The 12583-nt window shown below is 44.5% G+C and overlaps 1 long non-coding RNA gene across 1 annotated transcript; it reads left to right on the top strand.

Annotated features, from left to right (window-relative positions):
* The first annotated feature begins 2903 nt into the window (after window positions 1-2903).
* LOC140594684 (uncharacterized) lies at window positions 2904-8215 on the top strand. Its single transcript, XR_011995794.1, has 2 exons — window positions 2904-3668; window positions 4470-8215. It is a non-coding gene; the product is annotated as an uncharacterized lncRNA (long non-coding RNA).
* Window positions 8216-12583: the final 4368 nt, after the last annotated feature.

A 12583-nucleotide genomic window follows, 5' to 3' on the forward strand; every position in this document is an offset into this window, starting at 1 on the left:
GATAGGGCAGCCCGGGTGGCTCAGTTGTTTAGTGCCGCCTTCGACCCAGGGCCTGATCCTGGAGAACCAGGATCAAGTCCCATATTGGGCTCCCTGCGTGGAGCCTGCTACTTCCTCTGCCTGTGTCTCTGCCTCTCTCTGTGTGTGTCTCTCATGAATAAATAAATAAAATCTTAAGGGGATCCCTGGGTGGCGCAGCGGTTTAGTGCCTGCCTTTGGCCAGGGGCATGATCCTGGAGACCCAGGATCGAATCCCACATCGGGCTCCCGGTGCATGGAGCCTGCTTCTCCCTCTGCCTATGTCTCTGCCTCTCTCTCTCTCTCTCTCTCTCTCTCTCTCTCTCTCTCTGTGACTATCATAAATAAATAAAAATTAAAAAAAAAAAAAAAGGATGAGATGAAACCTTCTAAGTGGAAAATATGGCAGCTAGATCAGGGTACCCAAAGTGTGGTCTATGGACCACCTGTCTTTGAATTTTTATGATAGGAAGAGATTTAAGGATCCCAGCCTGGCCCTATTGATTCCAAATATCTTGGGATGCAGCCAAGAGTTTGTATTTTTAAGAAGCTCCCTGGGAGATCTTTGAGTAATATAGTAAGAACAATTGCATAGAAGAGGAGTCACAAAATGGCAGCAGTAAGTCAAATTCACTTGCAGATACATATTGTTTGAGCTTTACAGTGATTTACTCTTTTTAAAGATTTTATTTATTTATTTGAGATAGAGAGAGAGAGAGAACATGAGTGGGGTGGGAGGGGCAGAGGGAGAGGGAGAAGCAGACTCCCCACTGAGCAGGGAGCTCAACTTGGGGCTTGATCCCAGGACCCTGAGATCAAGACTGAGCTGAAGGCAGACACTTAACTGAGTCACTCAGGCACCCCAGTCTCACAGTGTTTTAAAAAATCAGAATATTTTACTCAAAAATCTAGATTTCTGGCCTCTCTTGAAAAAATTCTTAAGGAGGCAGCCCTGAGTCAATGTTCAGGCAACAATCGTTTACAGCTGCAGTAAGGACCATCGCCTTTCAGCCAGCATGCCCTCGGTCCCCAGAGCCACAGGAGCCTTCCGTGGTGTCATGTCCCTACCTTTTGACTTGAGCTCCTCTAGGACAGACACCAGCTTTTTGTCATCCATGAATCTTCAGTTCCTAAAACCAAATTTACAGAAGAGAATGAAGAAATGCGAGCTGACGGAATAAATGGGCACAAGCAATGAGGTTTCTCTTGGCTTGGATAACTTAACTGAAAGATTAAAAAAGAAAAAGAAAAGAAAAGAAGCTGCTCTTGGGCGTAGGAGACCTGCTGTCTCCTCCCGGTTCTCCGCTGATACATTGGGCTACATCAGTCACATCTCAGAGTCTAATTATCTTAACTACAAAAAGAATTAGGAGGATGGGTTTGTCTGTATTCTCCGTCTCAATCAGTGTGGCTCCTCGGGTTGTGGGGGGCACTAGGGCTCCATCCCTAAGGTGTAGGCCGAGAAGACGCTACTGTGGACTCCAGTCGCATCCGTCTCTTCCTCTGAAGCCCACACCTCAAAGGCCATCTGCTCACCCGGCAGCTTGGAATCCTAGAGGACCTGGGGAGGTGGCTGACTCACCGGGGATGGTAGGGGCTGGTGGAGCGGACCGGGCCGGGGCCCTCTGGGAAGTCATCCTCACCACCTTCCCCTAACTTTTCCCTGTTTCCCTCCTCTTCCCTTTATCTTTGCATCGTTACATGTTCCTGCCGTTGCCTCTACTGCAGGGCTCACTACTTGGTATGTGTGTTCCCTTCCTAGACTGTGATGTCCTTGAAGGCCTAGAAGAATCTAGGACACATCACAGCAGCACAATCATTGCACGTGGAGTGAAGGCTGAGCAGCCCTAAACCCCAGATCCGTTGAGATGAGTCAGAGAAGAGCTGACCCTTGTCCTGGGCATGTTCCCCCTTCCCCGCCCCACACACTTCTGCATTTTGAGATGCAGAGCTCCCTGCTGATTTTTAAATTTTTTTGTTAACTTTTATTTATTTATGATAGTCACAGAGAGAGAGAGAGAGGCAGAGACATAGGCAGAGGGAGAAGCAGGCTCCATGCACTGGGAGCCCGACGTGGGATTCGATCCCGGGTCTCCAGGATCGCGCCCTGGGCCAAAGGCAGGCGCTAAACCGCTGCGCCACCCAGGGATCCCTCCCTGCTGATTTTTAGAAGGACAGATGATGTTTGCCAGCAGCTGAGTATCCTGGGTCTCCCATCAGGGCTGCACAACGACATGGATTGCGGGGATTATGGATGGGTGCGTAGCACTTAACCATAACAGCATGGTGTGGGGCCACGTTTCCTAAGCTGTTATGAAGAATCCTTTAATACTCTTTTGGAGAATGTAAATAGACACCGCATTAAAAAAGTAATATGGTCCAAAAAGTTTGGGAATGTCTGAAAACCATATTCAGGTCTCAGAGAGAAATGCTACATATCAGCATGTGAAGGACTCAGAAGTCTGGGGTAAAGAACATGGTTTCATTTTGTTTCTCCCGGTGCTTCCAAGGCACAGCGCTCAGGAAGGAACACTGAATTAGAAGTGAGAAGGCCTGAGTTCTCATGTCCCCTCTTTCACTAACGCAAATGTGTGATCTCCAACCAGACACTTTCCCCTTTTTTTAAATTATTTTTTTAAAGATTTTATTTATTTTTTTATTAGAGAGAGAGAGAGAAACAGCGAGAGGGAGAGCAAACAAGCTGGGGGGAGCTGCAGAGAGGGAGAAGCAGACTCCCTGCTAAAAGGGAACCCGACGTGGGGCTTGATGCCAGGACCCTGAAGGCCGATGCCCAACTGAGCCCCCAGGCGCCCCTAGACATTTCCCCTTCGCAGCCTCAAATTCCTCATTTGCAAATTGAAAGAACTGAAAACGAAAATCTAAGTGACATGACTGGATTAGATGATTTCCAGCAGCCCTTCCGATCCCCACTTTCTCTCCTGCTCCAAGGGAGGAACCACTCTGGCCTGGAAGCCTTTGCTAGGACTGAAAGGTCCGCACATTGGGTACTTAGCAACGGTCTCAGCCCTGCTCCACGCAGGAACAGCTGGGCAGGAGCCTGGGTGTTCTCTGACCACGGCTGTTTCTGCATGGCCAGATCCGAAGGAGAATTATCTGGCAGTTCTGAGTTGGTTGCGCCGACTCCGGGATGACCTCTCACACTGTAAGGATCAGCCACCCACTTTTGCTAAGTTGGAAGACTGTGACTGGCATTAGGTTTTTCAAACCTAATGAGATGCTTCCCTAAAGGCCCCCGATGGGCTGGGCCAAGGGGCAGACTCCGTTTTGTGGATCCAACATGTGAACTGACTTTACCCATCTCAGGACTTGCACTGGGCATCGCGGCAACGTCGTGGAGCCAGAGTGGGTAAATACAGTACAACTTTCAATAGGAGTTGGGTTCAAAAGTCAATGTTTAGAGCAAAAATCAAGTATTAGCAGAATTATCTTTGAAGATATTTAAGATCATCTCTGGGGGTGGTGAAATGGTCCCACTCGGAGAAGCACAGGACAGTTGAGGGACCCGGGTTTTAACTGAGGGATTATGTCATTCGCCCTACGTTTCTCCAGGCCATCGATTGACTCGTTATGTGGATCAGAGTCTTGTTTTGTTTTTTGCTCTGTTTTGGCTAAAACTGAATTTGTGTAAGGTAAGTATGTATATGACCCCATTCGCTGAAATACATAGAAAAAGTCTCTACGTTCATTCTACTGATAGAGGTTACCCCCTGGGTGTGGACTGGGATAAGAGGTGCCAGAACAAAAAAAAGGATCAAAGAGGACTTCTCTTCTTTTTTCTTTCTTTTTTTTTTTTTTGTTATTTAACAAGGAAAATGAATGTATTTGTATTTTTCTTGTGCAACATGAAAAGATCCCTGACTATAAGTCACTCACACATTTTCAGGGAAAGACAAGCATGAAAATTAAAACAAAAAACAAAAACGATAAGATAGTGAGAGCAGTAGGCTGTGGGAGGGTGGGAGGTCTCAGGGTGGGGGAGTAATACATTTTTCCCTGCTGCTTAGTCTCATCCCTGTCCCTTTGTTCTGTGCTCAGGGAGACGCGGTTGGATGAAGTTTTGCTTATTCTGCTTCAAGGTGACCTAGATAAGGCTTGGGCAGTTTGGCTTGTCTTGCCAGGTCCCTCCCCTGCCCCAGGGAAGGGCAGCTCTCTTAGTGTATAAGTAGGTGAGGAGCATCTTCCCTACAAGGAGGCTTCTGCAGGAGTTTCCAATCTGCTATTTTTTTTTTAAAGATTTATTTACTTATTTGAGGGTGGGGTGTGGGGTGGGGGAGGAGGAAGAGGGAAAATCCACCTCAAGGGCACAGCCCTACATGAGACTCAATCTCACGACCCTGAGATCATGTCCAGAGCCAAAATCAAGAGTTAGATGCCAAACTGACTGAACTACCCAGGTGTCCCCAGATCTGCTATTTCTTTTGCCACAACAGGGATGTTGGTGAGAGGGGCCTGAGAGTGGATCACTGCAGTGCGTCGGCTCACCCGCAGACTCACCGTTGGCAGTGCATTCACCTCCTCCTTGTCCTTCGTGAGGTGAAGTGAACTGGAATTATTATTCTCATGTTACAGACTTTGGAACAAAGGCACAAGACTGAAAAGCAAAGGTATATACCCAATGCTGGCTTGGTCAGCCGCCCAGTCTAGGGCCCCGTCCATCTAACTACCTTTCATGTTCTACTGACCATCTCAGAAGGCGGTTATGGATCATCAGCTGAGTGTAGAATCCTGAATCGACAGTAACAGAACCACTGGGTGAATATTTACATCATTTTCCTGACACAGCCTGTAGTGTGAATTCTGTCTCAGGCCTAGTGGGAAAACTCCACAACTTTTTTCCCTGGGAATGAGGATCTTCTCAGTTGAAGGTTGTGCTTGGTATAGTAAAAATTGCAGGCTCTAGACTGAGATGGAACTCATTGCATTTTACCTGTAAGATACTGGACAAGTTCCTCGACCTCTCTGAACCCCAGCTCTTTGTCTGTGGAATGGGAAAAATACTACCCACTTCATTGGATGACTATGAAGAATGAATAGAAGCCCGATGCTTGGCCCCAAGCAGGCACTCATCATACATTAGTCCCTCTCATTCTTTGGGTCTTTTCTAGCAGGGTACTGGCCATAAACATGTGGTAGGACCCACTTCGTTTCATGAGTTAGCCTAGTGGGAACACGAAAATGTCAACTCATTTGGAAAATTAAAGTCTGCATCCATTGAGAGACTTCACCCAAAGGTGCCTCTTTTCAGGTTAAGTTGGGCCTATAAGAATAGAAGGAAGAGGAAGAGGAGGAGGGAAAGAAAGAAACTTGAGGACATTGTTTTTGTGTGTGTGTGTGTTTTTCTCTCTCTCTCTCTTTTTTTTTTTTTTTGTACATGAGAAATTAAGATTAGTTAGCCAGGGCTGTGGACATCCTGTACTCATCTTTTCTTTGGATACATTTCAAGAAAGGATATGATGCTTCTTTCAGTGCTTGATGTTGGAAATGACCGCGTGATGCAGTTTTCATAGACTTTCTCCCAGATGAAGGTGTTTGATGATAGAAGATTTTGGTCATCAAGATTTTCAGGCCTCTGGCTCAGCAATAAAACGAGATGAGGGGCATGGCAGCATACATATTAAATGGTTTTCCTCTAGTGTTAATACTAGAGCTCGCTGTTCCCTGAAGATCTTTACTTACAAATTGTCTGAAGCCTTTTGGACAAAACAAAATTCAATTAAAGTTGGCCGAGGGGAAAATTGAGAATTTTATGTATATGTATGTTAAAAATGATTAAAGAAAACAATTTACATGATCCAAACAAACATTATTTAACACTTCATGAAACAAGTAGTCTCCATTCGCAGGGACCCAGAGAACTGAAAGACAGGAAGCTTTTATAGGACAAAGAATAAAGAAAAAGCAGGAAAAAATAGAAAGTATCTGATTGGCTACAGCCACATAGTCATACTGTTTGGGGGCAAAAAAGAAGGAGGAACTAGGGATCCCTGGGGGGCAGTTTAACACCTGCCTTCAGTCCAGGGCATGATCCTGGGGACCCGGGATCAAGTCCCATGTCAGGCTCCCTGCATGGAGCCTACTTCTCCCTCTGCCTGTGTCTCTGCCTCTCTCTCTCTCTCTGTCTTTCATGAATAAATAAATAAAAATCTTAAAAAAAAAAAAAAAAAAAAAAAAAAGAGGAGGAACTAGAGCCCAGAGTTGGCTTGGTGTTTGGAAATCAGCTGACTGGATATACTGTCTTTCTGGTCAAGTGGAACATTTACAGAGACATGAAAGTTATCTAAATTCCATTTGCTGACACAGCACCCTGGCCAGGAGCAGCTCCATCTTGGGCCTAGAAATTTATTTCAACATGTACATTTATATTCTACATACATATTCATGTAAATGTGGGTTCTATGCATGTAAATTATGTGTAAGAATATGGATAGGGCTATCTGGTGAAATTGGAATACTAGAATATAGTAAAGCTTCAGGAAAGGACTGGAACAAGGAACTGCAAAGCCATTGGAATATCTCCTTGCAAATCTGGTGGGTTCTTCTCTCTCCTCCCTCTCCCCTGGTGGAATATGGCTATTAATTAGCCTCCTGAAAAGTGACTGATACATGTCGTTCTAATGAGTCAGGGCTGTGTAGATCACAAATCCCAATTCCTAACTTGGGCAATTGTCCATCCTGAGCCAATGAGCTATGACAGCCAGCAGAAATGTGATACACAGTGCAGACACAGCTGCTGGAGCCCATCCATTGCCAACAAAGAAGACACAGTCATTACAATTTATGACCGAGAACTGGAGACCCAATGTAGATGGCATCAGTGAGGCATAAAGAGGGATGCCTGGGTGGCTCAGTGGTTGGGTGTCTGCCTTTGGCTCAGGGTGTGATCCTGGAGTCCCGGGATCGAGTCACATTGGGCTCCCTGCAGAGTCTGCTTCTTCCTCTGCCTGTGTCTCTGCCTCTCTCTCTCTCTGTGTTGCTCATGAATAAATAAATAAAATCTTTTTTAAAAATGAGGCATAAAGAAAGCAAAAATGCCCAAATAAGAGCAAATATAACCAAAAGGACCAGAGTCATGACTGAGAAGGATAAACAAAACAGGGGCCTGGCCTCTGGGTGAGATTGAGACAGAGAAAAAGAAGCAAAGCTTGATGGGGATAAAGGAAATAGGGCCCAGAGAAATCTTGAGTGTGATACCTGGAGGTTAAAGAGCAGGACAGTGCCACTGAGAGCAGAAGGGAGAAAGGACAGCCAGGGCCCTGCCTCATACCATGGAATAGAACCTCCCTTAACTACTCCCTCCTAAGTATTTTGTAATTTCTTCCCTTTCTAACATCCTGCTTCTAAATGGGGTCTGTGTCTCTGGTCTCCCATCTTTTTCCCTAATTAAAGGAAAGCATTAAAAACAAAATTGTGATGGCAAGAATCATAGCTTCCACTTACTAAGAGCCTCCTCTACCCCATCTGTTTCACATTGTTTCTCTCTAATTTTCACAACTTTGTGAGTCAAACATTACTGTCCCCATTTTATAGACATGGAAAACGAGTCTCAGTGTGATAAGGTAACTTGTCCCAAGCCACATAGCTACAAAGCTAGTTAAGAAACAAACAACAACAACAACAAAAACAGCTAAGATCCAGCAGATTCAGGTAAAGTTCTTTTTCTCCTCTCCACCCCCCCAACTGCTTAAAAAGAATTTAGAAAACCTGCTCCAGGAAGAGAGCTACCACCACAGGTAATAACTACATTATGATATGAACAGGTACAGCAGACAGGAAGGAGCCTAGCAAGCTAGTAAGGCCTTTTTGAGCAAAGTCCTCTCTAATGTGGAGAACAAAGAAAGGTAAAAGAAAAGAATGAAGTTTCTTTACAACTTACATTCCATTGCCAAGTACTTGAGATGGGCCCAGTGAACTTTTTTTTTTTTTTTTTTCCAGTGACTTCCTTGAGGGGCTTTAGCTATCCCAAAGTTAATACTTTGCTAGAAGCAAAAGGCAACCTCAGCTTGATATTAGCCTGACCTCCAGAATCCTGTAAAAATCCCTGTGGAGAGGCACCTGGGTGGCTCAAGGTCATGTTCCATGCTTAGCGAGGAGTCTGCTTCTCCCTGGCTCCCCCCCAACCCCCGCCTCGCCGCTTGTGTATGCTCTCTGTCAAATAAATAAAATCTTAAAAAAAAAATCCCCTTGGAAGCTTGCAAAATATATGTTAGTAATCATCCTCTAAACATCTGGCGCGCTGATATACATCTGCAGCATCTCATGACTAAGAGTTTGCTGTGCTTCAGGATTTTTCTTCAGTGCCTGTGGTTCTTGCTGACACCACTTTGAAGAATGAAGAGGTAGACCAGATGAAGACTGATGGGCAGCAAAGTCTGCCGGTGACAGGACAAAGCTCCCAAAAAGGGAGGGGACCCAAGAGGGTTGCCACCAAGAGTTTCTAAGTCTAGGGGTTTTATGAGGATGTTGGTGGGCTATTTTAATCTGATTAACCCTCAATGCACCTGTCGCCCAGTCAGGTTTTTGTCCAGGTGCCCATCAACCTATCAGGTAGTTTGTTCACGTGGAAAAGGGTGGAGGGCTCCTTCCAGGGTGGTGTAAAATCCTTTTAAGGGGAGTTACCTCTTAGGATGGGTGCCCTGCCTGGCTTTCTTCCGACTATCCTTCCCTTATGTGATAGAGAAGGGCTACTGTAGGTCTGAGATTATGCGTAGGCTCAGTTGTCCAATGACTCGGGGAAACCAAAGGAACCCCATGAAAAACCGCTCTCTTCACTCCTTTTCCTGTTTCCATTCTTGCTAGGACCTACACCCCTGCCTTACACGTGTATTACAGAACAGATAATGTTATGGAGTCTTTGGAAAGGTCAAGGAGTTAATGATCTCTTTGTGGAGTCTTCCAGCACAATAGATAATATCTAAGGAGTGACTGGGTGGGGTTGTCATGAATGTTTTCCAAGACCATTGGCTCATCAAGACCCCTGGCTCCAGGGCATATGTGACTTACGGAGAATATTTAAACACTCCTCTGTTCCTGGATGCCTGAGAAGATATGTGGACCAGACCACAATCCTCAATGAGAACCTCAGACCCCAAGCGAAGATGAGACTCATCTTTCCTTTCCAGGTCTCCCACACACTGTGCCTGGCCTCTCTCCATGTCTTCAATAAACTCTGCTCTCACTTCTTCTCACTTCACGGTTGATTTCTATTCAGTCCAAAGCAAAATATACTCTTGACTCACCCTGTGGTACCTCTTCTGGATCCTTGAACCTGGTCAACCTGCATCATCTAGCATCTAGTATCTTTTCTCTTTCTCTTTTCTTTTCTTTCTCTCACTGCTTATTGCTCACACTATTTGAATAGCACTGTCTCACCAAGACTGACCCAAGCTCCATTTTGACTGATGAGTTTAGGGTTTGAGGGCCAATATGACCAACATTTTACAAGTCTAAGGGCCAACCAATGCTCCCAGACTTTTCTTTTTCTGGTCATCCTCCTTGCATTTAAAAAGTTAAACCAAGAAATTAGCTTTGAACGGGGTCTTGAACACCTGCAAGTTTCACCCCTGTAACGTAAACAATTGATAGAGGCTGCCCTGAGAGTCTGGCCGCACAATCCAGAGTGAACACTCAGACTTTAGAGAGCAGAGTTTGGTTAATTACTAATTTGTTTCTTGAATTATTATTGTTAAGCACCCATAGTTTAGGTATCAGGGAGGTAAGGGTGAACTTTAATAGTTAAAGGGTCTGTCCTCATGGAACTCATGTGCTGTTAAGGGTGTGGGAAGGAGGAAAAAATAAATAATGATGCTTGCCACTGTCTTCTACAAATGGCACTTTTCAGATTCTAGTGTGCAGTCCAATTGCTTGGTGAGCTTATTGAGGCAGATTGCTGGGCTCCCTGCCCAGAAACTTATTCAGTAGGTTTGAGGTGGGGTCAGAGAATGTGCAGTTCTAACAAATTCTCGGGTGATACCACTCAAAGTGTAGTTTGCACAAATCATAGGACTCCAAAGTCACTCACTACTTGTAAGATGAAGGATTTAGTACCTTGCTTGTTCCTCTAAGTGCGCTTCTCAGGACTCCCTGGTGATCTTTACGAAAACTATAGAAAGAAGCTAATTCTCGGTTATTCCCCTAAAGGGAAGTTGCTCAGTTAATAGAAAAGAAGGAATTAATAATATATGGAGAAATGACAATGTGCTGCTATGTTAAAATCTTGAAGGAATTTTTTTTTTTTTTTTTTTTTTTAAATTTATGATAGTCACAGAGAGAGAGAGAGAGGCAGAGACACAGGCAGAGGGAGAAGCAGGCTCCATGCACCGGGAGCCTGATGTGGGATTCGATCCCCGGTCTCCAGGATCGCGCCCTGGGCCAAAGGCAGGCGCCAAACCGCTGCGCCACCCAGGGATCCCAAAATCTTGAAGGAATTAAATGCCAGTGAGAAATAATTTTGTTGGGATGGGGGGCAGCCCGGATGGCTCAGCGGTTTAGCGCCACCTTCAACCCAAGGCCTGATCCTGGAGGCCTGGGATCGAGTCCCACGTCGGGCTCCCTGCATGGAGCCTGCTTCTCCCTCTGCCTGTGTCTCTGCCTCTCTCTCTTTCTGTCTCTCGTGAATAAATAAATAAAAATCTTTAAAAAAATTTTTTTTTGTTGGGATGCCTGGATGGCTCAGTGATTAAGCGTCTACCTTTGGCTCAGGGTGTGATCCTGGATTCCCGGGATCGAGTCCCACATCAGACTTCCTGCCTGGGGCCTTCTTCTCCCTCTGCCTGTGTCTCTGCCTTCTCTCTATGTCTCTCATGAGTAAATAAATAAAATCTTTAAAAAAAAAAAAAAGAATTAAAATGTGTTTATAATAATAATATTCAGTGTTATAAAGTAGAGTTCTTACATTATTGGCATGAGCATAAAGGGCAATGTGTACCAAAAGCCCTTAAAATAATGCTTTTAATTCAGTACTTCCTCATTTGAAATTTTATATTAATAAACTAGTCACTGGTGTGCATAAATTTTTTCAATTAAAAAAAATTAAGCCACCGTGTTTGAGATAATTGTAGATTCACATGCAGTAAGAAAAAATAGGTCTCATATACCCTACCCAGTTTCCCTCAATGGTAACATCTTACAAACTATAGTACAAAATCACAACCAGGATACTGACATCAATATAATTCACAATCTTGTTCAGATATCCCATTTTACTTGTACTCATTTATGCATGTGTATATGTGTGTGTGTTTATTTATATAGTTTTGTCACAATGAATAAGTTTGTGTGTCTATCACCAGTCAAGATATGGAACAATTCCAGGCAACAACCTCTTTGACCTTGGCTGCAGCATCTTCTCACTAGACACATCTCCAAAAGCCAAGGGAAACAAAGGCAAAAATGAAGTATTAGGACTTTATCAAGATAAAAAGCTTGTGCACAAAGGAAACAGCTGACAGGACTAAAAGACAACTGACAGAATGGGAGAAGACACTTGCAAATGACATATTATATAAAGGGCTAGTAACCAGGGCACCTGGCTGGCTCATTGGGAGGGGCATGCCACTCTGGACCTCAGGGTCATGAGTTCAAGCCCCACATTGGATGTAGAGATTACTTAAGTAAATAAAGAGCTAGTATCCAAAATCTATAAAGAAGTTATTAAGCTCAACATCCAAAGAACAAATAATCCAATCAAGAAATAGGCAGAAGGGCAGCCCAGGTGGCTCAGCAGTTTAGTGCTGCCTTCAGCCCAGGGCCTGATCCTGGAGACCCGGGATGGAGTCCCACGTCAGGCTCCCTGCATGGAGCCTGCTTCTTTTTCTGCCTGTCTCTGCTTCTCTCTCTCTCTCTGTCTCTCATAAATAAATAAATAAAATCTTTTTTATTTTTTATTTTTTTTAATCTTTTTTAAAAAAAGGTAAAAGGGATCCCTGGGTGGCGCAGCAGTTTGGCGCCTGCATTTGGCCCAGGGCACGATCCTGGAGACCCAGGATCGAATCCCATGTCGGGCTCCCGGTGCATGGAGCCTGCTTCTCCCTCTGCCTGTGTCTCTGCCTCTCTCTCTCTCTCTGTGTGTGTGACTATCATAAATAAATAAAAAACTTATTAAAAAAATAAAAATAAAAAAATAATAAATAAATAAAAAAGGTAGAGAAGTAGGCAGAAAACATGAACAGATACTTGTCCAAAGAAGACATACAAATGGCCAACAGACACATGAAAAAATGCTCAACATCACTTGGCATCAGGGAAATACAAATCAAAGCCACAATGAGATACCACTTCACACTGGTCAGAATGGCTAAAATTAACAAGTCAGGAAATGACTGATGTTGACAAGGATGTGGAGAAAGGGGAACCTTCTTGCACTGCTGGTGGGAACGCAAGCTGGGGCAGCCACTCTGGAAAAGAGTGTGGCGGTTCCTCAGGAAGTTGAAAATAGAGCTACCCTATGACCTAGCAATTGCACTACTGGGGATTTTCCTCAAAGATACAAATGTAGTGATCTGAGGGGTACCTGCACCCCAATGTTCATAGCAGCAATGTCCACAAT

The sequence above is a fragment of the Vulpes vulpes genome, chromosome 1, assembly GCF_048418805.1.
Source record: "Vulpes vulpes isolate BD-2025 chromosome 1, VulVul3, whole genome shotgun sequence".
Classification (NCBI taxonomy): domain Eukaryota; kingdom Metazoa; phylum Chordata; class Mammalia; order Carnivora; family Canidae; genus Vulpes; species Vulpes vulpes.